This window comes from Ochotona princeps, chromosome 4 (genome assembly GCF_030435755.1).
Source record: "Ochotona princeps isolate mOchPri1 chromosome 4, mOchPri1.hap1, whole genome shotgun sequence".
Lineage (NCBI taxonomy): Eukaryota > Metazoa > Chordata > Mammalia > Lagomorpha > Ochotonidae > Ochotona > Ochotona princeps.
The window spans coordinates 31,808,262-31,829,012 of NC_080835.1; the positions used below are offsets into that span (position 1 = coordinate 31,808,262).

At 39.2% G+C, this 20,751-nt stretch overlaps 1 protein-coding gene and 1 long non-coding RNA gene across 3 annotated transcripts in view; one reads left to right on the forward strand and one right to left on the reverse strand.

Moving 5' to 3' along the window:
• BDNF (brain derived neurotrophic factor) overlaps window positions 1–20,751 on the forward strand; it is a 52,344-nt gene that overhangs the window by 23,051 nt on the left and 8,542 nt on the right. The window lies entirely within an intron of this gene.
• LOC131480180 (uncharacterized) overlaps window positions 10,661–20,751 on the reverse strand; it is a 120,861-nt gene continuing 110,770 nt past the window's right edge. The window contains exon 3 of the long non-coding RNA XR_009245304.1: window positions 10,661–11,686. This is a non-coding gene — a long non-coding RNA (uncharacterized LOC131480180). The remainder of the gene's footprint in view (window positions 11,687–20,751) is intronic.

Below are 20,751 nucleotides of genomic sequence, written 5' to 3' on the forward strand. Positions count from 1 at the left end.
CTACTTTATTTTGCAAAATGTGAGAAAAGTTCATAAATTTACACCAATAGAGAGTAACAGGAGTTGGAAAGTATTCTGCATATAGAATTAAGTTATTACAGAGCAGTTTCTGTTTATAAATGATATAAGCAGAAAGAAATGCTTTCCAGATAAAAACCTGTGCACATGTTTTGAAGCATTACAACATTGCAGACACATTTAGATATCACATTTTTTAGAAGCAGAGTAACAATAAATTCCACATACTTTTGCACCCTCTAAAAGCCCATGCAGAGCTGTTATTAATTAGATTCTTTATTTGAAGGTGATAAGAAGGCTTTTTTTTTTAATAGTAGGTCAATGTTTGTGTGTTGTGAAGTTAAAGCACTTAGGAAATCTGCTTTAAGATGTCACTCTGTGTAACTTTTACTTGTAAACAAAAAGACCCAAGAAAGTGGTCCTTTGCCCAGAATGCAGTAGTCAACGGATGATTCATGCTTTGTAAGTTAATTGCTTAAATCTCGTAATGGCCCATGGAAGGGAGGAGAGGTGCTGGAGTATTTCTGCTCATTTTGACTCACCAGGTGGGGAGAAATCCTGCAAATGTAAATGCAAATTTCTAAAATTAATGCTCAGGTCTTTGGGTTTCCTGTTTACAAGGGCCACCAACAAAATGTAAGCTATTCTCTTCTTCAATACAGCGGGGTGGAGCAATCCATCGTGGCGGGGGGGGGGGGGGGGAGGGTTTGGGAAGGGGCGGGGGGAATTCCAGTGCATTAAAAAAAAAATGTGTGTCACATAATGCAATGAAATTAATAAAAAAAAAAGAGACAGCTTTTCAATAGTGGCAATGTAGGTGATTGATAATCTTGTTTCTTTCAAATATGATTTGTTCTGGTTTGTAAGTCTACATAGAATGAGCTGAGCACACCCACTTGATAGCATAGCAATTAACTTGTAACTTGTTTACTTTTTTTTTGCATTCATCTTTTAAAGCCTACAGGTCTCCTCCTCCCTGCCTACACACACACACACACACACACACACACACACACACACACACTCCATATCCAAGATCTGCACTTCAGAACTGTAAAGCAGTCAGCGGTTTTGGGTCTCAGTCATAGACCCTATCTTCCAAGCATCAAAAAAAATTGATGATGTACACAATGGAGAGACCATATACTAGAGTTTCTCCAGCATTTTGAGATTAGAAAGTTAGTCCCAGGGAAGAAACAGTTTCAGACTCTCTAAGTGAGAGCAGAGAAGGTGAAGAATGGTTGGAAGTTAAACTCTGAGTTGCAAGATGAGGGGTGCTTCTGTTTTAGATGTCTGTAATACTGATTTTATTTTAATGGTTAAAACATAATTTTGCATTTGTTTCTCCTAGAGTGGAAGATTTCTACTTCAGGGGGCTCTCCTGGCCCGTTGCAAGTGAATATATCCCTTTAATAGGATAATTGCTCACTAGTCTCAACTTGTTTTCAAACAATTGTTATGGAGCACGCCATTTCCACTAATTACAAAATTGCTGCTTTAATTGAAGGACTCTCAGCCATCTAGTGCAACCATTCAGTCACTGGCAGGCTCTGTGATCTCAAGCTGTGAATTGCATTTTAAAGAGAAATGGAGGAGAGATTTCTGTGGAATTCTAGGTCTTAAATGCTGGCTGTTGTTCAATGGGGAAGAACTCATTTGAACAAGAGTTACATTAGGTTGAGTTGGGATAAATTTACTTTATTAAGATGAATAACATGCACAGATGGGCTTCAAAAACTGAATGAACAAAGTTGCTGGTTACACTGCCTGCATTAATTCTGTTTAGTATAGAATAATGTTAAGCAATAAATGATGTTGGTAAATGAAATCAGTATGTCGTTTGCATGTGGGACTTAACCCCTGGAAACCTAAGGAGGCTTTGGTACTTTGAAGTTCGGTCTGTAAGTTTTGAAAGTCCCCTTACACTTCCACTCAAGGCATAGAATTATTTAGTCCTAAATACTTAAGGTATCACTGGATTTCCACAGTTTTTGCACTGAAGACCTAGAGATGTCATGGACTCACTGATTGAGTATAGGGAGTCATTATCGATGGCAGTTGCAAAACAGTGGCGCTCACTAATGTATTGACATTGGACAACTTTGAGGGAAGAGGAAATGGAAATGAATGTATTCTCTAAGTGGAATATAAGTATCTGTAGGTAGTTGTTGAAAAACATGAGTATTTGGTCAAAGAATTATGGGAAATTTCACCTATAAGTAAATACTCAAATTAAAGTGCAAACCCTTGGCTTTTGGTAAACACACTTAGCCAAATATGCCAGATGCTAAGAAGTTTGGAATAGGCTGATATTGGAGATTGGTGCGTAAGATAACTTAGGGGACTTGGTATGGGATTGCAGAGTGACTGGGGGGAAGCAATGTAAATTTACAAGCTCTGATGACAGCCATAATAAAGTAAAAGCTTATTTCCAAAGAGCGCAGAGAGTAACAAATGTTATGTAGTTTTCCCAAAAGGTTCACTTGAAAGACTTTTCATTGGTTGTCATGGTAATAATGTCCTGGTTTTGAAAGCTTGCAGAACTTAGTCGCTTTTAAATGTGCTTTCATCTTTGTTCCTTTGGTCTGATGGAAACTTTATGATGGTCTTCTGTGTTTTTGACATGCCTCTGCAGTCTAGGAAGGGGGAAGGTAGGCAAAGGAGGTTTCTTAAATCTAAGAGAATATAGCAAAGAAACGTAGCATTGCATGATTAAAAAAAATTACAAAAACAAACTGTCTTATTGGTCTAAAACCTAGAAGCAATCTCCATTTAATTACAGCTAGTATGTATGAAATTAAGATCCATATGATAAAAATTCAAAGAAAATACTTTGTTTCTTTCATGCTCCTTTAAGCAATTCAGCAAAAACTGAAGTAATAGTGCCACCTAGAGAACAAAATCACTAGCCTTAGCAGGCAAAGGACTTCTTTCCTTATGAACCATGTTTCCAAGGCTACCTTAAATGGAATTGCTGTGCCATGCAGATTGGTTGAGTGTGGATGGGAAGCTGAGACAAAAGGGAGATGCAGGGTGCTTCTGGGATTGTAGATATAACTCAATACATGCAATAGATCCTTTTAACATTTTTAATGTAGTAGCCAAGGGTAGAATAGCTTGCCAGGAGTCAAAGGCTGGTCTCCTTTTCCACATTTGTTATTTTGAGGGTATGTACTAAGCACGAAGTACAAAGCTTCTGATTTTATTCATTTGCCACAGGCAAGTCACTAAATTTTTGACATACAGTAACACCAAATAAATTGAGTGGAGAAACTTTTAAAATTGCTTTTGATCTTTAAGTTTAATGATTTGAGAAAATATAAGAATAAAGTACAGGTAGCTATTTGGACTTAAACACACTCCGTCTACTCCCCTAACCCTCTGCCCAAAAAAGGGGAAAACAGAGAAGGGGAAGGAAATGTAAAGATGTATATAAACAAAGATGTACAATGAAAATATACAGCGGAGGTGGCATTAATAATAACAACAACAATAGTAGTATTGATAGTAGCAGAGTTAGGGACCAGCAGCTAGAATTTGCTTAAAATTGTTGGACAGTCTGCATTTAGTTCATTTTTTCACGTTCTCCCAACAGCACCCAGAATAGAGCTGATAGCAGAGAAGGGACTTAGATAAAAGTTGCTGAGTCAACAAATAAATGACTAATAGTTGTTTCAGATTGTCCTTAGTGATGTAGACAATGAAAAAAGCCTCGTAACTGTAGAAAAAAATGTTTAGCTTGCTGACAGAAAGGCAGGGATTAGAGAAAATAAGTTTCATGATGCTTGTATTTTCCAGTATGTGTTATGAAAGTCAGCTAGTTGGCTGAGTTCTAAAATTTGCTACTTATAATCTGATTCACTCATGAAATTCTGTTTGGAACATTTGAAATGTTAAAGTCAGTTTAAAGTACAACCATTAACTTGCTGGTGGATTTTGTTTTTAAAATGCCTTCATATTTTTGGATATTAGCAGAGATGTCAGTTACTGTACTTTCAGAAATGGAATATGAGGGCATATCAAAAAGCTCCTGGAAAATCGAAATTAAGATGTTTGTTTTGATGGCAAGGAAAAGTTAAATTCATGTGTATATTTTTCATAACATATTTTCCGTGAACTTTTTGAAGGCCCCCTCCTATAGTCTGAATATCTTAAATTCTTGCCAATTTCTGGTAAACAGCTTGTACCATATTCAAAAACAGTCAAATACACAAAGCTTTCTCTTAAAAAAAAACCTTAGAAAAAGATGTGAGAGAAATAAAAGGAAGCCCACTGAATCAACTTTCTGCCATAGAGAATATATTCTAATCAGTAATGGTTTTGGAGCTGCTGCCATCAGCAGTTGTATTTTCTGGTGCTTTCATTCTGTCTTCTTGTGCCTAGTAAAACTGAAAGCATGCCAAAATTAAAACTAGTTTCTCTGTCTTTTCACATGTTCACTTATTTCTTGAATGTGTGTTTAAACACAGAAAAATTTTCTTTACATCATACAGAATTTGAAGGTCGGGAAGTTTGGTGTTATGTTGCTGGAGGGAGATGCTTGGCAGAACCCCAGGCCACATTCGTAGACCCAACTCTCTCGAAGGTGTTCTCTCTTAGGCAATATTCAGAAGTACATCCAGAACTGACATGTTGGCTGATAATCTGTCTGAAGGCACAGATGATGTGCTTATCATATTGAAATATAAAGCCAGCAGCCATTCTGTTGAAATTCATTTACTGAAATGTAAAATACGGTGATTAAGTTAAAAAGCTGTATGGGTAAGTAGGGAGTTGGAAGCATACTTTGGGTGATGACTTATCAGCAGATCGTAGGAAGGAAACTTGCGTGTTTTGTATAAATGTAAGCTCAGAGAGAACCAGTAATGTGACTTGGGGCTGTTAATGTAGCTACTGAAATGTTGGATTGTGACAGTAGTAGTGTAATTCTCAGAGAAACTAATAATGCTCTTCACCTCTCAGGGAAGTCAGGAGGTGATTTTGCTCAAATATGTGGTATGAGTAAGAATCCATGTGGTGTTTATGTGTTACGTAAATATGCCAGTATAACAAGAGCACAATTTGGCAACATCAACTCAGAAATGTTTAACCTCTTAGTTAACAACAAGGAAGCAAACTTGGAAATAGCTCTTTTATGAATTTCTAAAGAAAAAACCCACAAAAGTCACTGGACCAAGTAGTGGTTATAGATCCCACTTTTCTTCTGAACCCAAATTATGCTGCATTCCCAGACTTCGCTGTCACTGCTAGGCAGGGAAGTCAGAATAAGCAGTAAATAAAGTGGTAGCAACAACCACTCCTTTTCCCATTCCTTGAGACAGAACACGTCCACCAACCTGTAAGTTAGTAGTATAACTATAAATAATAATATAAATAACAAGTAAATGTATATATTAAGAAAACTAGTTTTTAAAATAAAATATTATACAGAAACCCTATACATAAAACAATAAGGAGTGCTGGTCTAGTTGAGCCACAGAGGTGGAACATCATGGCTGAACGTTGATTGTTCTGACTCAAAGCTCAACAAGGAGTATAGAGAAGAGGTCTTAGATGCTGAGGAGCCATAGGCTCCTGATATACTCTGGGCGGATGTAGCGTTGAAGAACTTTCACAAGTGACTTGGATGTGCAGGAAAGCTTCTAACCTAGATACCTAAGAAGCAGAAGGCTCTGAGATTTAGAGATACTTATCATTTATTTCATTGTCCAAATACTTGGATCAGATCATGGTTAGAAGGTATTTATTTGTAGCCTTGTAAACAACAGAAATTTAAAGGTTTTGATATGGAGGCCTGCAGAAAATTTGCTTCTGATTTGACAGAAAGTTAGACTTGGGACAGTATTCCTGAACCTGAAAGAGGGAATTTTATCCCAAGCCCAACATTTAACTAGATCCATGACCTTGGGCAATTTACTTGAGTTCTCTGTGCCTCAACTTCTTAAGAGGGTAGTGGTAAAGATTACATGTGTTAATACATACAGAGTTTAAAACAGAACTTGGCTCAGTAAAGGTCTAATACATTCCAGCCATTCTTTTTTTAAGATTTATTTATTTTTGTTGGAAAGTCAGATATAGAGAGAGAAGAGACAGAGAGGAAGATCTTACATCCTATGATTCACTCCCTAACTAGCCACAACAGCCGGTGCTGAGCTGATCTGAATCCAGGAGCCAGGAATTTCTTCCAGGTCTCCTTTGTAGGTGCGGGATCCCAAGGCTTTGGGCTGTCCTCAACTGCTTTCCCAGGCCACAAGCAGGGAGCAGGATGGGAAGCAGGGCTGCTAGGATTAGAACCGGTGCCCATATGGCATCTGGGTGCATGCAAGGCAAGAACTTTATCCACTAGGCCATGCCCTAGCCACACTTTCTTTATGAGCAACACTTTCCAGCTCACAAATTTAAATTATTTATTGTTATCACAACCATAAAAAACATAATCAATACACTTGATGCCTAAATTTGCTTCACTTTGTAGCAAGGCTGACAAGACCAGAACTCTGTTTTGTTATAGTTTTCTGAATCTATGTATTTGTTTATGACTTCCTCCTCGTTCTATCCATTCAAATCCTACTCATCCTGCAACTTGCTGCTGCTGGCATTTTATGTCCTCTTAGACATCACTGGAAATGAATCTGTCCTTCTGAACTTCCAGGTTCATCTATGATCTCTATGTCATAACTTAGTAGTTACTTATATAAGCAATTATAAAACCATTAAATGATTATTGTGTGTCTTCTCTATATTAACTCTGTATTAAGAGAAAGTAAATATGAAGTTCCTGTCTAGAAAAATGTTCTAGAATGTCCTACTGAGAATTGTCTGTTGACTTTAAAGAAATATTTCCTGAATAGTAATGCCATGAGCCCGCCTGAGCCTGGTGCTTACATTCCTGAACCTGCTGATTATATTTGATTCCAGACACACTACTTACTGGTTCTGTGATCTTGAGCAAATTACTTAACGTTATCTGTGCCTAGAACAATGTGGATGAAAATACTTTTCCCCACCCTTGTGCTTCTACAAGGGTACTTGCTTCCTGAGAGGGAACACTATTCCTTGCTCCCTTTTGTGAGAAGAGGGGGATATGACTGATTAAACAAATTCAATATATCATCATTTGGTCTATATAGTATGTGAATTAAAGCAGTGGACTGCTGCAATGAAATTCAGCTACCTTCCTCCACAGGACTGTCACACCTAAGTATATGGACTCTTGGCATTCAAGCTACTGCATAGTGAGCAGTAACTAGAGGGCCAAATTCCTCCTTTCTCCACCATAAATTCTGCCCTCTCAATTCCCATTTTAATGCCTTTCTGGCTCTGTGGTCCCAGAGGCTGGGTTTCAGATACTAGGAAATGGATCCCATTCCATTTTCTAGCATCCTAACTTTGCTAGTATAAGACTGAAATAGGGACGTTCATAGGTAGAGACGAAGTATGTCCCCATGCAAGTAGTACAAGGATGGACTCACAGTGAAACGGCAGATTATCTCCTACATTGTTGGGAGACACCTCAATGGCAGTATGATGGGCTTCTGAGGGTACATGAACAACACTTATTGTAAGACTGGAGGGGAGAACAACGGGGAGGGGAGGGAATGCGGGGAGGAGGAGGGAAGACCCCAGTGCCTATTAGACTGTGTTGTAAAATAAAGAAAAAAAACTGGCCCTGTACTTTTGTTATCACTTGCCAACTTATTTCTATTATGTTCTCAATTCAAGAGTCCAAGGAGAGAAAATATGAGTACTCTAAGTATGTGATGTTCTTTAGCTTCATATTGTTGTAAATTTCCTATTTTTCTCCTGTTATTGATTTTGCTTTATGGCTTTTCATTTAATGGGATGTATAATAACTCTGTAATAGGGACTATCATATACAGATGTGAAGATACAATGCAGTATGCATCTCTACTTCCAAATCAAAGATGGGCTCCCAATGAATAAATGGTAAATTTTCAAAGCTGTTTGGTATGATTCTTGTCATAGAAAAACTGTCTGGTAAAGTTTGGCTTTTTTTCACTTGTGTTTTTAATGTTGGCTCTACATTTAAGTTGGAAGAAAACTGTATCTCCTGGAATTGTTAGTTCTCATATTTCATAACAGGCTTCTGAGCATACGTAATATGTGACATTGTAGCTGCCTACAAAACCTTTCATGAAAATCCCTCATGAGAAAGAAAGATTTCAGCATTGCCATCATCATCTAAGAAGGGAGTCTAATGGGAGGTCAATTCTGAGCAAGTATTTATAAATGAGTTTTTAGCTTCCAGTTTAAATGCACCAGTAAGCACTGATCTCTTCATGGTTACATGTCTGTATGAGTTGTACATGCTGAGGGGTTGGCAGATCAGCTAATGCAATCTTGTTCTGCAAAATGTAATCTATATTGAGCAAAAAAGCTGGGTCAATCTTCCTCCTCCTTTCCTTTCCTCTTTTGAGATTGACCTTTGTGCATATGTCACTTAATTACAGCATGTACTGGTAGTTTATGTGTCTAACCCACTCCTCATCCCTCCCTCTAATAGTGAAGTCCCCAAAGACAGATTCTGTCTCAATCATTTTGATGTCCCCAGTGCCTGTGTTCAGAGAATGTCTGTTAAAGGAACAAATAGTTAAATGTAGAATGAAGGAGATGGCGGAAGCAGTCATCATCCTATGTTATAAGTCTGAGGAGTTGGCATCTGAAAGACTCACAGATAACCACAGATCAACTGGTGCCCTTGGTAGCTCTGAAGGGAGAATAGGCAGAAATGGGCTTTGGAAACTTTGAGGGTTTCTCCCCCCTCATGGAATAAAGTCTGCAGTAGCTAAGTTCTCTTCACACCAGAGGATGAGAGGAAAACAGCTCGCCCTCCCCCGAGCTCAGCTGGTACAGTGGGATTATGTCACTTGGGGGTGTCAGCTCATTGTTCCCTTCAATGCTTTTGTAAACACTGGTATTTTTTTCTTCTCTTAAAATGATCAACCATATTAAATTGAAAACTGAAAATGCTTTTCTTAAAAACTGTTACTAGATGAATGTATACATGTGCCCACCTCCCTGGCTGCCTAATTTTCTTGTACATAAAAATCAGTGATAATTTAAACTTGGGTAAGATGAATCCATTAAGAGTTATCAAGTTATTTGTTCCTACTTTACCTGCAGCCATCTTAAAAATGATTTTCCTGGGCATGGTGTGGTAGCCTAGTGGCTAAGGTCCTCCCCTTGTATGCACCAGGATCCCATATGGGCACCAGGATTCCATACGGGCGCTGGTTCAGTTTGAGAGAGCTACAGATCTTCCATCTGCTACTTAACTATCCAGATGGTCCTGGGTCAGGCTGAAACCAGGAACCCATGCTCCCTCCTAGTGTCTTACATGGGTGGCAGAACCCAAGTACTTGAGCCATCTTCTGTCGCCTTTCCAGGGGGCACTAACGGGAAACCAAACTGTAAGCAGAGTAGCCAGGATGAATAATGGCATTCCTACATGGCATACCTGTGTCACAAGTGGTGGCTTAACCTGCAGCTGCACAATGTTGGCCTCTGTTATTCTAAAACCAAGGTAGTTTGAGTCTCTGACTTGAAATAAAACAGGAAAGCAAAGCTACAGAAGTTTCTGTCAGGGAACACAGTAAAACTGGAGCTCAGAGGACACTACAAAAGTCCTAAGATCTCTCACTTAATTCAGAGAAAGTCTCAGGGACCCTTGCAAAGGAATGCGGCAAGGGGCCCTTTCCTGTTGAGTATTAGATGTTCTTTACTAAATGTCTCAGCTCACAATAGCCACCTTCCTAGCCTGGCATCTGGACAGCAGCCCTGAGTCAGGGCACCTTCAGTGTACTTCCTCATGGTTATTTCCACTGCCTCGGAATGTTTCATTTTAGGAAAGTGAGGAAAGGAGCGACCGGATTTGTGTGATTAACATTATGTTGCAGCTTTAACTATCCATTTAATGGGAGATCTGCTTTCCAGATGACTGTACATATGAAGAGAAGGGTTTTTTTGGTGGGGGGGGGTGCACTGAAAGAGTGGCTTTTTATTCAGTCTAGAAGTTAGCAGTGAAAGGTCCTAGGGGAACATTTTCACAAATTTTTGAAGTTGGCATTTGCTTTTGGAGGTACTTTGGAGCCCTACCGACATGACAGGCACCTTCCTGCATCATCAGCTAGATTGATCACAAGGAATAATGGCCAACCGTTTTTTGTGACTGCTTCAACATTGATCTTCACATTCTTCACATTCAAGTCTGTCTCCTTACAGTGTATTCTCAGATCTGACTCCCTAATTTTCTCATTAGGACTTTTCTGAATTTGCAGTGTATCCAATTGCAGCTGGCCACATATGGAGTCATTTAACCATATCCTGCTTTTAAAGTCTTGGTCAGCCTGCCCTTGTTTTCTGCTTATGTCTAGAGTCCTCTCTCTGAAGTTTTCCTTCCTCCATCCTGTTTCAGTGTACTATATTTGGCCATGGTCACCCTTCAGTTGCTTATTAAGTTGTCTGTTTCAGTCTCCGTCTCCAAAGTCCTTTCCATCTACTGATGATCTTATAGTAAGGCTGTGAGTCTTCCCATCCTCATCAGGCACAGAGGTAAGGTAGCAAGCTCATTGAGTTTGTTCTCCCTTGAATTTGTCTTGTTGGAATGGTCCAATATCACTTAATTTATGGCATCAATTTAATAGGATGTATATAAGGCAGGACTAGAACTCAGCTCTTCAGTTTCCAGTCCACAGCCTCAGGGACTGTCTGCTGTATTTCCATATGTGCCTAAAATTGTGATGACAGTCAGTAGCTTGCATTGTTGTCACCACCAGGACACATAAATGGACTGGTGGAAGTCTCTGGAGAGTCTCTATCATCTAAGAAGTGTGGTAATTGCTTGATGCCCCAAACAGAGCCACTAGGTTAAACATTTTTTTTTTGAGATGGTTATTTTTGATGTTAACAGTCAATGTATTTTCATAATTCAAAGTCAAAAATACTATTCCAAGGATGTTTTTATTGAGAAGTCTTGTCCCATCTGGATCTTGCTAACCTTGGTTTTCTCATGCAACACACACCTTCTCTAGGTTGATATGGTTTCTTATGAGTCTTCAGCAGTGTGTTTTAGGGAAATATGAAAGAAGCATGAATAAAGACCCCCACTTTTAAAAAAAAGGTGACATGCCACATCTGTACCTTGTTTTTATCACCTGCTAAATAAGTTCCAGGAAGCTTTCAGTATATAGGGAAATAAGTTGTTAACAGTTACATAGAGTCTATTTTAAGCATTATTATAGATTAAATATTTTCTTGGAGCTGGAAATCAGGCTGTTTCTGGTATTTTTGCTACTATGTACCTTGTTGTAATTAGTAACTGTGCGCATGTGCCATTTTGTACACCTGTGTGTTAATTTTCAGAAGTGGAATTCCTGGGTCAACAGGAATGATGATGATGTACTCCCATCATTAGTGGATGAATATCTGTTTCTCATAACCTCATTGACACTGTGTGAGCTATGATGGGAAATGAGAGACCAACTTCTAAGTGAAGACTGTTCTTTATCTTGTCCTGTTTGCAGCAGGAACGCTGCACAGTTCCAAGAGCTTCAGTTCCGATGGAAACAATGCTTTACCACAGACGTGGGCTTACACCAGCTCTTGTGACACACATGGAATCGACCCACGTTGCCACTTGCAGAATTTCCTGTAATGGAAAGTTGCGCATGCATTCATTATTCACTTAACTAGCAATGCTGGATCTAAAGATCAAGGCAGTGTTTACTGGAACAAACATTGTTCCACCACAGCACACTGCATACTAGGCTTTCAATGCTCTTTTCTCAGCTTCTTATAGGACTGAGTTCCAAAGATACATCCCAAATCACAGAGGAAGTCTAAGCTTTGAACTTTCATACCCATGGGATATGAGCTTATCTTTCCCCCTAGATTTGTAATTAAACAATTAATTAGGTTAAAGCTTCCAGGTTACAGTATAAACACTGAGGCAGTATTGTTGAACTTCTTAAAGTTTCCATGCAGTTTCCTGCATTAGGGAATCCTGTAAAAACACTATGACTGATGACCTACATAACATCTTCACATTTTGAAAAGCACATACTCCAGGTACCCTCACATAATTCCTTACCATTCTCAGAAAGACTGTTCCTCAGCCTTGTTATCTGCGGACAGAACGATGTATTTAAGAAAAATCCTATCAGTTTCACTGCATAGAATAGTGGTAAATGGAGACTGGCCATTCAAATCCATTCAAATGGAATGGGCAATCCAAATGAACCTTCTTTTTTTCCCATAGAATTTTTGGTGGAGCCATGTTAAAAGGGAAGGCCTACCTTATCCATGTAGTACTTGTGCTAGAACAATTACATTGATGTCTGTATCTGGTCTACCACAGAGGTCATTCTGGGACGTAGAAGGGTGGATTGCCAAAAGCTAGCTGACACATCTCTGACAAATACACATTTTCTTTTGTTGATAATACCTGTGAAAGCTTTCACAACAGGCTTTTCCAGTTTTGTTCTCGGGCTTCGAGCAGCTGCCTTGCTAGAAGTCTACTCTCTGTCAGGGGCTGACCATTGCCAGAAGCCGGATGATTTGTCCTTTGGGCTGTCATCATCTATCCCTATATGCACGTTCAGCATGTCCGTGTCATCTCATTGTGGGGGTGGGGTACAGATTGCTTCTGTCATTCATGCCAGGGACTTGCAGGTACCAGTTTGGTGGGAGGGGATGCAGTCCCAGGACTTTTGTTCCCTTGGCCATTTTGACTCGATGTTGGCAGACTATGAGATTCTGCTGTGTGAGCTGTGCTGGGTAATCCATTTTGCTGTCTTGGTGGTCTTCACCAGTTGTTTGGGCTACATCTGAGATCATATTGCCTCCCCATTCTTTTCATTCAGATCTCAGCCCCTTAGCCTGTATTCTTAAAGAAACAGGACAGATGAGATGGGCCCACAAGCAGGGTGGCATGAAGTACCAAGCCTCCAAGCTTTGAAGGGATCTGCTAAAGTGTTAAGAAGAAATTGTAATCATTTTTAAAAGGCACATTGGCAGTTTGGTCCTGATTGAAAACATGTTTACTTAAGCGGGGTTGACGGAGGAATATTAGGTGGTTGTGCTTATGAATCTGAAAAACACGTGGTTCTGTTCCAATGCTTAAAGAGTTCTCAGAGGAAAACGTTCTGACATCTTCGACAAATTACCTTCATGCATAGTTTTGACACTATGTCCTATTAAGAACGCATGAACAGTTGGCACCTCAAGGGAATAATTCAATATGTGGAAGAGAGTAGTAAGAAAGAAACATTGGGGTTGTATGCACTCTCTGTGGAAATAGTGTCTAGCCAAACTGCTTGTCAGAAATGGACTTATGGGAGGGTTGCTTAAATAAATAAGAAACTGGTGCAAAGGGACTGTAGGATATCTTTGTCAAATATACTCCCTCAAAATATAACACATCATTTTTGCATCTGACTGCATCTGGAAAGTCATTAAAGTCAGAACTGGTTCAGATGTCATCTTCCCCACTAGCTAGACATATGATCTTAAGCAGTTTAATGAACCTCTTCCAGTCTCAATTTCCTCAGCTAAATAAATTGTGTACAACCAGATTAGCTACCTAATTGTTAAATATTTTTAAAATGCAGAGATAAGCTTGATATTACTGATCATGTGTCCAACTATGTGGAGCACTTTCCAAAAATCTCCCTGATATATAGCACCATCCTAGTCCATGGCTTAGGTTAAATTTATTGATGCTTGAGTATGCTTGTCACCTGTAGGATTCAGTGTTTGGTGAAAATAGGTAGAGACAAATGGATATTCTTACAGTCTTGTTACAGCACCGAATATTTATATACAGGTGCATTCAAATGGCTTAAGTGATGGAGATATTTCTGACCAGCTCTGTGGATCTTCTGACATCTGAGATGCTGATGTTTTTCCTTATATTATATAGTATTTCAGAATACAGCCAGTTTCTTGAATAGGGACTATGTGGCCCACTATGCACAGGACCCAGAAACTTTACTTGTGCTGTTTAGATGTCTGAAGAGCAACACTTAGCAGGGAGCTGAGGGCGAGTGTTAGGCAGAAAAACATACTCAACTTTTTTTCCTCCTTTGTTAAGCTATAAATTCTGAGCACTTTACTGTGTTTTACAGTAAACAATTAAAAAATTATAGAATTGGATACAAAAATAACCCAAAGGACAACTGGATGTATGGACCCATCAGTTTTCTCCATGCCTGCAGAAGGTTAATCCTCATTAACACTTAGAACATTGAGTTTCTATTGAAAGGGTTGCATGTCCACACATGTTTTGGCATCTGCCCACACACTTCTGTTTGGTGTGACTGTGCATCCCAGCAGAAGGGCTGTCGTGTGTGCCTTAGAACTCCGGTGGAATTGAACGAACTCGTTCCTGAAAATGGTCTCATAAAGGTGAGCAACAAAGAGCTAATAGCCCTGACTCGCTAATTTTATTTGTCCCCTGGGTTTTGTGATGGTAGTTTGAAAAGTAATGTCCCTCTTCTGTCTCTCTGACTCCTTTCTGGTGTCTTCCTCCACATAATTTCGCTTCTCTTGCCTTTGTAAGTTTAACATTCAGCTTACTTCAGAGGATTGGGGTCTAGAAAGGTCTCTTTATCAGGTGAGAATTATACATCCCATTCTCATTTTAGCCCTTCTGAATGAATGATATTGAATCAATCAGCTTGGTCTGAGATATTCTTGTTCTAATGGAAGTTTCTTGGATAACTAATTAACCACAGCAACACATTGTCCATGGAAAGATTTCAGGATAGCATCTAGAAAACTGGGAAGAACAGGACTCCACCACGTCTCTAGGGTACATTAGGACTGTGATTGTGCGGCCATTTCTGGAGAGATTGACTGAAATATATCACACTGGTCTTAATTTTCTCTTGTGCTCAATATTCTGTTGTGGCACATTCCCAATCCCCACTAATAGCAAACTTTCTTTTCTATTTAAAGTTGTTTTAAAAATATTTATTTTGCTTTTTTGAAAGCCAGAATTACAGAGAGGGAGAGACAGAAAGAAAAAGATCTTCCATTTGCTGGTTTATTCCCCCAAATAGCCATAAAGACTGTGGTTGGGGCAGGGCAAAGCCAGGTTCTAGGAACTTCTTCTGGGTCTCCTGTGTAAATGTCACACTTTCCCAGATATGTTAGCAGGGAGATGGGTTGAAGTGAAACAGTTGGGTCTTGAATTGGTGCCCATATGGGATGCTGTGGTGGTTTAACCCACTTATGTCACAACACTGGCCCTCAAACTTATCTCCTCAAAGAAGAATTCCCTTTTTCCCAGTGATGCAGAGTGACAGCATGCTCTCTGCTTCCGGACACATAATGCAGTTGTATCCTTCTTGCATTATATTTTGGTGTGGCTCATGCTTGTTCTTAGATGATTGATGATATTGACACATGTACTCTTCAACTTGGGTTTCCAGGTGAAACCCAAAAATATTGGAGATAGTTCCTAGGAAAACAGGGTTCTTCTGTGTCATTACAGTCCCACTCATTTGCAAGTGATTTAACAGCAGTATTATCAGGATTCAGAGTGCAAGTTATTTGCATGTGGACTTGGTGACTTCTTGGTGTTAAGAAACTAGCAATCTTTATGGTCATTTGCAGAAATCTTGAATTCAGTTCTGTTTATAAAACAGGTGCCTCAACTTTCACATAATGTTGTTCAACCCTCCCCCACCCCAAATCTGAATCTTTACTATTTGCAGTGCTTTAGTTTGGAAGCTAAAGATCGCACGTGTTAGCTACCAACTGAAAAACTGAGTATCTTAATTAAAGTAGAGACAGATCTGGGTTGGAGAGGGGTTTTGACGCGTTATACTTTTACACTCATATATGAATATTTTAAGGTTTTGTTTCTGGTGCTGTTGCTTTTCTTAATGAGTTTCTTTTTTAAACCTTTTAAAGATTTATTTATGTTTAATGAGTTTTTGTTTAATTTATTTTATATTAAATGGTGTATGACTAGAGAGAGATGGTTCTGTTGGTTTTAGGACATATCTAGAAACAAGAAATTCAGCATTGAGTGGGTGAGTCCCTTCTCCTCACCTGTCTCTATTTCAGCATTTCAGAAGAAAAAGTGCTTGTATGAACCAAAGACATCTGGTTGAAAGTAATCTGACAACTGACTAAAGTAAAGCACCTGGTGGACTACCACCTGCTAAAGCTGGTCATAGCATTTCCAGTATGATTCTGTCTGAGTGAGTGATGAAGACTAGGCTATGGTTAGTGATTGGGTTGGCCCATTGTGCTTGCATTTGCCCTAGAGCATTTAGGTAAAAATGCATGACCGAGTAAAAATCCAGATTTAGGTCAGCAGTGCTGTGTAAATCCTTATTTAGCCAAACATGTCCATAGGTTTCCTTCATTTTGTAGCATAAACACAATAGTGGAAAAGCCAGTTGACATAAACAGAACTAATGTCTTACTTTATAGTGTCATGAAAGCAAGTGTATTTCCTCACATAACAGCCCAATAAAAGAAGTTGAACAAAGGAAGAAAGATGGGTTATCCTATGGCATGTTGAAAAAGAAGTATAGGGCACGGCGGCGTGGCCTAGTGGCTTAAGTCCTTGCCTTGAATGCACCAGGATCCCATATGGGCGCCGGTTCTAATCCCGGCAGCTCCACTTCCCATACAGCTTCCTGCTTGTGGCCTGGGAAAGCAGTCGAGGACAGCCCAATGCATTGGGACCCTGCACCCGCATGGGAGACCTGGAAGAGGTTCCTGGTTCCCGGCTTTGGATCTGCACGCACTGGCCCGTTGCGGCTCACTTGGGGAGTGAATCAACAGACGGAGGATCTTCCTCTCTGTCTCTCCTCCTCTCTGTATATCTGACTTTGTAATAAAAATAAATCTTTAAAAAAAAAAAAGAAGTATAATATTTCAGTCGACTTTGACACTTTTGTTGTTCCTTATCTTAAGCAACTTCCTTTATCACTTAATCTAGTGCTTCTCAACTTTATTAAGTATGTGAATCATTCTCAGGCATATAAATCTTGTTGCATTGCAGGTTCTGTTGAGGGGGTGTGGCTGGGGGATGGGAGAAACAGCTAAGAGGTTGCGTTTCTTACAAGCTCCTACCTATGCGATGCCACTGCTATTGCCACACTGATCACACTTAAGTTTCAGCTCCTGAAGTTGATTACATACCTAAAATCCTAACGTCAGGCTCCAGAATTTTCTTCCTTTGCTGGAGTGTTTTTAATGGCAAATTTGAATTGTGTAAATAAAATTAACTCGTAGATATAGTATTCCAATGAAACATTTTCTGAAGTTTGGGACTTTAGGCTGCATAAACTTCACACGTAAGTTTTTTCTGTAAATTGAAAAACCTGAATATGTAAGTATCATTAAAATGCCTGTATTGTGGTGACCTTTGTTTTGTTTTTAATATCCTAATATTTCCAGAGTCATTGTACCTTTACTAAAATTTTCCCCCTCATGATTTCGCAGTAATTGTGGAACACCTATCATTAAACATGATGCTTACTTGATGGTTTTTCCAGATCCTTCATTACTGAAACTTCATGGAACCAATTAGAATTAATTAAGTTCTTAATTAATGTCAGCATCTACCAGGTGTGGGAATTTGGTAAATAATACACTGTTAATTCTAAACTTTGCTTTAGTGAGTTGTAACAAATCCCACCTGAAATTCTGTTAAGGAAAATAGAGTCCTAATTAAAGAGATTATACTTTTCATTGAATGCCAGCTGCCACTTGAGTCCTATAAACTAAAAAATACATTTAGAAAACTATTTTCTGACAGCCTGCTTATTTGATATGCATGCAATATGGGAATGTTTGTTGCCAAGACTTCTTTATTCTAGACTAGACATGTGTGCAGTTTGAGCAACGTTGCTCTGTGACCAGCGGTTAGCGAAGAAATGGACTGTCATCCCTGGATGGTGTTAGTTTTCAGGAATTCTTCATGGGTTGCAGAGGTTCCCTGGGCCAGTAGTAACAGAAGCCTTTAGAGCCCTCTGCATGGTGCCAGTTGAACATGGATTTGGGATGCCAGGTGTAGTATTTTCTGTCTGATTCTGGTCCTTATGCTAGGCATTTTTTTAAAACTATTCCTTGTTCCCAAATTGATGACTTTATCCCAGCTTGCTTTAAGACTCACTGATCTTACTTTAATTGCACCTTTCTAACTACTATGCAGGTAATACCAGCACAAAGAGAACTGAGTCATTCAGTGTCAGAAGAACCTGGTTTGTACAGAAGACTATTCAGAGTGCTCCAGGTGGTAATTTAGGGTGAACAGCCAATCCTTATGGAACATATGGAATACATTTTCTTTTAGAGAGGGATAGGTCTCCTGCCAAATAAAAAAAGTGCTTATGTTGTTTTTAAAAAGGTGAGATGAGGTAGTATGAGCAGAGGCATGCAACACAGGACTAGAGCTATCATGTTTCCATTAAGCAAGCATTTAAATCTATCAAATTAATAATTCAGGGAAATTATGCTTTTTTTTCTCATGGTAGCTCCATGTACTTTTTACTCTTGGTATGAACTAAAAACCAGTCATTTTCCTGGCATTGTTAGCGAGGATAACTAGTGTCTGAAAGTGCCACTTAGCCCCATGGTGGATCGGAGAGCACTCTGTATAAAAGACTGTATTTTATACAAAGTTTTGTTAGGGTTCTCCAGAAAAATAGAACCAATGCAAGTCCTACAGAGATATAAGAGAGGGGATTTATTAGAGAAATTTGCCCCTGTGATTATGGAGGAGTCCCGAGACAGGCCATTGGTCAGCTGCAGACCCTAAGATACTGAGAGTGTGGCTCAGTCCAAGTCTGAAGGTCCAAAACCCTCCAGGATGGGTGTTGGGACAGTGTAAGTCCTGGAGTCCAGAGGCCTGGACTCAGATGCTAAAAGAAAGGAAAAGAACAGTGTATCCCAGGATACAGGACAAAGGAAAACCAATTCTCTTCTGTTGCTGTTCAGTCTGGGCCTCAAGCCAATTGGATGATCCCTGTCCACTCTGAGGGCAGATCTTTCACACTTAGTTGACTGACACTCACTATTCTCTGAAGTCAGGTTCACATGCAAAACTGATGCCTTCCTACTTCTCTAGATACTCTTTAAATACTCACAGTGACAACTAGAATTAACTGTCAAAGAGGTTTATTTTGGATACCTTCAGACATAAACTACATTATAGTTGTAAAACTACATCTTCAGAGGAATTGCCTTCCAAGCTTTGGGTCACCTGCATTATCTGATGTCATTCACTGAGATATTTAATTGGTTTTAATTGAATGATCATTCAGATAAGTAGGTGAGTAAAGAGATTGTATTTTTTCCATTTCACTTGTGGATTTCAACTTACAATTTTTGGAATTATGTATTTTATTATAGATTTTAACTTACAATTTTTAAAAGAAATACGTGTGAGTTGTTTTAGAGGGTTTTTAAAGTTTGCTTCCTAACTGTTGGCTAAGCAACACACATACAATGAGAAAAATAATGCAGAAATTGTGCAGAATAGTGACACAAACTAAGTCTAGTTTATGGCCTAGTTTCCTTTGGAATCTGAAGATCTGACCTTGTTCTAACAAAGGAAACACAGCAAGTGGATGAGTTGATTAAAACTCCTGTACAAAATGCGGATAATTATGGTTACCTATACCTCCAGGGTCCTATGAGTCTTAATTACTTAAGATTTGCAAAGTGTTTGGAGATCTTTGAATTAAAAGTGCTGAGCAGTGCAATCAAAGTTCAGTGTAATTATAATTGAAATGAAAGTTTGTAGTCTCAGCTTCCCCCTCCCTCTATCATGTCTTTTCTCTGAACCCAGATGTTACTAACCGTTGCAACTCAACTACGCACACTTCTGATTGCTTTGCTGCTTGCAACTCACTGCACTCTGTAAATCAACAAAATAGGTGGTTAACTAAGTAAAAAGATGTAGCCAAACTCTTAACCCCACACTAAATGACAATATGTTTAGAGCTAAGCAGTCACTAAGAGTAAAACTGGCAAACTAACTTGTTTCTTCCAGGCTATCATTCTTTCCTGTCCTTCCACACATAGTGATCCACTGGTCTTCCTCAAGCATTCACCTGCTCAGAAATGCTCCTGGGCTACAAGGCAATATCCAAACTCTTCAGTGTCATCCTCAGGGCCACTAGACCCTGGAAATCATTCTGTCTTATTACTTACTATTCCTTTTCCAAAAATCTTCTCTGCAGACATTGACTCGCATGCTTTCCCAGCCCCACCCCTTTGATCAAGCTGCCACTTGGTGCAGCTATATTTTCTGCACTTGTCCAAGCTCTTTGTAAGCTTCACAAAGTATTTCCTCCATCACTTTTCTGGAAGTAGTTTCTTTCTTTTGATAGAATTGTATCCATACTTTTTCTGGGTAATTTCTACCTTTATGTTTTGGTTTTATGTACTTTCTCCTTCTGTGAACTCTGCCTTTAAAATAAACAAATAAATAACCCTTTTAAAAACGCATTTTTAAAAGACATTGAGGGAGGGAGAAGTGAGAAGAGACAAGAGAAGTTAGGTATCTTTCGTCTTCTTGTTCCCTCGCCAAATGGTAGCTGGATTTGGCCAAGCAGAATCCAAGAGCAAGGAACTCTATGTGGCAGGAAAAATCAAGAGCTTAACATATTACCTGTTGTTTCTCAGGCCCATTAGCAAGGAGCATGATCAGAAGCAGAGTAGCCAGGACTGAAAAAGAACTCAGAT